At 48.1% G+C, this 5,096-nt stretch overlaps 1 pseudogene; it reads right to left on the bottom strand.

Moving 5' to 3' along the window:
* Nucleotides 1-1,588: 1,588 nt before the first annotated feature.
* Nucleotides 1,589-3,397, bottom strand: LOC102877402 (annotated as a pseudogene).
* Between the last annotated feature and the right edge of the window lie 1,699 nt (nucleotides 3,398-5,096).

The raw sequence follows: 5,096 nt of genomic DNA, 5'->3' as shown, positions 1-5,096 counted from the left end.
AGTTCCAACCTCTATATTTTGCTATCTCTCATCCATCTTTCACGCAATGTTTTCCAGTCCTAGATCTGAATGAAAGATGCTTCCCCCCCCCCTTTTTTTTAACTATCCTGCTGGACTCTGAATCACAAACAACACTTCTTTAGCCTTAACTGTATAGACCCTCACATCCATGTTTCTCATCAATTAACATTGTCTGTCTTCCCCCAAAATTTCCAAGCCAGCCCACACCTTTTTTGTACAGGCACTAGCTCATGATCTGTCTCCACTTCAAAAACACCTCAAACAGGACCGGTCAGGGCTGTACCAGAGGCTCGGGCTCCACCGACCCTCCTCCCACCCCTTCCCACTCACCCTCAAAAAAAAAACCAACAAAAAAACCCCCTCAAACTCTCTACCCTTTTACAATATGTTAATGATCTTCTCTGTAGTCCTGACTTTCTCTCCCTTGACACAACAGTGCATGTTTCTTCAACTTTTTAGCAGATAAAGGTTATTATGCCTCCTCCCAGAAAACCCAACTCTCACAAACTCAGGTAACTTACCTTAAGCTAGTCTTTACTCCCATCCCAAAAGGAATAACCAGTTGAGTTTCTTACACTATATCCTATAAAACGTAGGAACTACTACTATTCACCTTCCTCAGTTTAGTGGGCTTCCCCCCCCACATGTCTTTATTCAATGACTTTCCATATTCAGTCAACACTTAAATCACTGCTAAACTCTTTCTGTACCTATTTGCATGACAATACAGCTATTGACCTTGGATTATATTACAAAGGCAACAAAAGACAAGGGACAGCCTGTTTGGCTGTGATCTCCAAGGATGAGCACACTGCCACAGTCCAGTGAGCACAGAGGAAAATGGAGGTGAGGATCCCTAGGAAGGGCCCCCAAAGCCTGAGGCCGGAAATGTAATAGCATCTGCTTTTTCCTTTGCCTGAGTGTCCACCCAGGGGCAAGTCTAAGGCACGGTGGTGAAGGACATGATTGGCCAACCAAGTGTGGTCCTCTGGTGCAGAGGCAGCCCCTCACCTGGGAACAGTGCAACAAGCATCTGACGCAAGCATCTTCCTAGACACAGGTAAGCAGCAGCATCTTCTGATGGAAAGGAGACAGGGACCTCCTTGGAAGAGGATGCCCCAGGAGATACACTCGGCCTCGAGACCAACAGGGGCCCTCTAAGGTCCCTGAGAGTAGCAGCCTGGGAACAACCAAGACTTTCAAAGGCTGACAAGGCACAGAGTAGGGGAATAAAAAGGTAATATGTGAAAAAAACTCTTTGGCTTATAAAACCTCTGACCTGAGGCAGAAAGAGTGTCTATCAACATGTAGAAACAAATATGATTGTATTAAATGATTATCAGCAAGGATTCTGCATTTCCCACGCTGCCTACATCCCAAGCCCCCGTCAACCCTTCCCCCACCCCCATGAGACACACAAACAGTATCTGCCGAGGAAGTCAGAGGGTGGCATCCAGCGCTGATGGCAGGCTAGATAGGACTCTTGGCACTCTGCACAAATTGCGGTAGTCCATCCCAATGGACCGTGAGAGTAACATCAGCCTATGTTGGTCCATCTCAGGAAAAGTTAGGCTGCCCCGAAGCTGGTTGGGTCTGGAAGATCCTTCACCTTGCCTACTTCACTGAAAGGTTGCCCGCCCTGATTGAAGGTCAACTTGTACCACAACCAGATGGGCTCTTTGTGTGGATTTTCAAGCAGCAGCAGCTGAGAGATCATGGTAGGAGGCATCAGAGGGTTGAAGGCAGGAAGCTTGGAGCTGGACGCCGGCTGTAACTTCACTCTCATTGACCTCGGCACAGCTACTTGAAACATGATGTCCCACACCGGCTGGGTGGCAGTGCTCATCATGGTCAACAGCAACACCTGGACTTCTGGGTGGCCAGGGACCCCAGTCTGAGAGAAGTGGAGCAGAATTCGGAATCCATTCCGGTCATACACGATTACAGGAGGCCGGATACTAGGCTTAACAGACTCTAGAGGAACAAATACTTGAGCCAGAGGTATATTCTGGGAAGACGAAGAAGCTGGTGAGCCAGTCTCCCAGGACCAACTCAGGGAGGAAGCACTGAGTGGTACTTCCTTGGGGATACTTTTCTGGGGAGCATAATTCAGAGGGCAGATCCAGCAAGTTCCCTTCTGCAGAAGGACTCAGCACACCACCACCTGGCAGTGTGCTGGGGGTGGGGGTCCTCATTTCCTTACATCAATTCTCACGAGCAACCTTGTTTGTATCCGGGGAATCATTGATTCCTAAGGCTGCCAGGTCCTGATGAAGTAAAGACGGTGCCAGAGTCTCAGCATGACCAGATCCACTGTCCCCCTCCAAGTCAATCAAGGGGCAGCTTGCTGGATTCTGAGAGTCTTTGGGTACCGGCTTGTCTTCCACTGGGCTGGTCATGGGGTTCCCGGAGGTGACACGGCCCTCCATCACCTGCTTGTACAGGAGAATGCCCTGGGTAAGGAGGTCATTTGCCTGGAGGATCTCCACCAGCGCGTCATCATCGTCCATGGTTTCGCTCGCCAGCCGGAACAGGGTAGGCCACAGCTTTTCACACCTTTCGTACACGACCTGCAGGGCTTCCTGGTCCGGGGGGCTCTGGCCTGGCCCCTGGTGTGCAGTCAGCATTTCCTGCAAGGCCTTCACATGACTGCGGACTTCTTCCACTGTGCTGGCCCTCTTGGACACCTTCTCTGCCTTTTCTTGCTCCTCCTTGACCAGATTCTTGATGAGCTGGTTCGCAGCCTGAAGATCCTCGGGGTGGTTGCTCTTCAGAAGCCGTGTCAGAAGCTTTGATTTTTCTTCATCAGCATAAAAAATGGAACTCTTGGGCCAGGGAGAAGGTGGGGGCAAGATCTTGTTCACTGGTAGCTTAGGGTCTTGCTTTATGATTCCTTGTTTCTTCAGCATCTGATAAGCATCTCTGTTCTTGATATCTTCTGGGAACCAGACCATCCAACTAAAGAGCACTTCAATGACTCTTGCTTTAACTTTTCCTGTAGTCCAAGACCCTAAGTACTTTGGGGACAACACTTTGATCAGCTCGTTCAGGAAGCGGAACTTGGTCACCTCGTTGTGGAACTTCTCTCCACAGTGGTTCACGCACATCTCCAGCACCGTGAGACATTGAGAGCTTCCTTCTCTTGTGGAGACTGGATCTTGTGGGCAAGCAGCCAGGGTGCGTAGGTTGGGCCACTGGGATCAGTGTTCACCTGCTCACAGAAAGTCTGGATAGCAGGCCAGTCCTGTTCTGACATGCTGGGGTCTGTGGCTTTATTAAGCCACAGCTTCAGGGCCGCCGCCGGGCCGGGGAACCCCCCGGCAAACTTGGTCCCCTCCGCCGGCCCGGACCCCGCTGCCACCGCAGTTGCTGCCATCGACCTGGCCCTGCTGCTGTGGCCACAGCCTTTCCAGCCGCTTTCAGCTGTCGCGCCGCAGCCACCTGGCGAGCTCCTGGATGCCGATGCGGCAGGCGCGCGCTGCACGTGACCGCCTCGGACTCCGAGCAGGCCCGGCGCGCGCAAAGAGACAATGATGTTTCCGCCCGGTTACGATAATGGGCTTTTTCAAACAACAAATATCCTGTTATGCCTCCATAACAAAACTTTTCCATCTTACCAACTCCATGAACCTCTAGATCTAAGACTCCCATCCAAGCTCCCTTTAAAATCCTAAATAAAACACTCTTGATAGCTCCTGTTCTGTCATTACCCAACCTCTCCAAACCTTTTCATCTTTACGCAGATATGAGCAATAGAACACAAATATTGCAGTTTTAGCCCACATGCATAGTGTTTCACATAAGATCATTGATCACCTTGCCTAGGGCACTAGCTACTGTTGCCATTTAGCACACAAATCTAAAAAATGGACGTATTTATCTCCCACAATTGTCTACTCACCTCATAACCTTCAAAATCTCTCTTGACTGCCTTCTTGAGGATTATCGCTTCAGGGCACCTTGTGTCAATCAACCTGCTTAAGGGTCTTCCTCTCTTCTGTCATCCCTCCACATTCCCAAGCATGATGTGCCCAAGTTATGTGAGATGAAATTTTAACACCTTTGTCTCCAAAGAGTACTCTGGCTACACCTTTTCCAAGATGTATCTTTTTGTTCTTTTGGTCGTCAATAGGATATTCAATATTCTTCTCCAACACCATAATTCAAAGGCATCAGGTCTTCAAAACCTTCTTATATACTCTCAGGAGAGCTGGAAAGGTTATTCTTTAATTAATATGACTAATATTATTGCCCATGGATAAAAATATTTTAAACTATTAAATATGTCACCTTAATTCTATATCCCCCAGCTCATACAGCCTTCCCATAAAATCATACCCTCTTAGCAATTCTTCTTTCCTCCAGTCACTCAGGGAATACTTTGTTCCAGGATATCATCACAAAAATCCTTCATTTAAAAATCCAATAACTGGATAGCACTTGAAAAAATTAGTGGCTGAAGTATGGGGGACGGGGAATCCAATGGCATCACCCAGTCACCCACTGCTTATACCTCACCACTGTAATGCAGAGTCTTTTTAACTTCTCTGACACTTCTCTCGAGAGAAAATACACATACTGCAGTGGTTAACATATGGGAAACCTTAGTCTCCTACTTGACCTCCTCAGGCAAAAGACTTGAACCCAAAGAACTTGTAAAACCCCAAACCAGAGTAATACAATGTGCCAGCCTAATGATTCTATTTCCTCATTGCTGTATTGACAGACAGTATTCCCCTGGTACCAATGACACTGGTGGCACTGCATGGAGGCTTGGCAATGCTTTACAAGGTTTCATTCCTGACTTCTTTCCTCCAGCAGGCCATCAATTTCTCCTCTTGAGATCACTTTCCTCATGCCAGTTTTTAAATTACACCTCACCTCTTCTCCAATTCCTCTGAAACCCCCCCAACCCCAATATGATCTGGCTATGTGGCCTTCCTTAATACTTTTTCTCATTGCAGGAAGCAGTCGCTCTTCTAATACAAAACAACTCCCTTCAAGAAGATGACTGCAGGTTAGGGTTCTCTTGCCCATTTTATATCTCTATTCTCACTAATACACATGCACTCAGT

The sequence above is a fragment of the Elephantulus edwardii genome, unplaced genomic scaffold (assembly GCF_000299155.1).
Source record: "Elephantulus edwardii isolate Elephantulus edwardi_28Jun2011 unplaced genomic scaffold, EleEdw1.0 scaffold00643, whole genome shotgun sequence".
In the NCBI taxonomy this organism is placed as follows: Eukaryota; Metazoa; Chordata; class Mammalia; order Macroscelidea; family Macroscelididae; genus Elephantulus; species Elephantulus edwardii.
The sequence above is the reverse complement of the archived record's forward strand: the minus strand, read 5'-3'. Positions and strand labels throughout refer to the sequence as shown.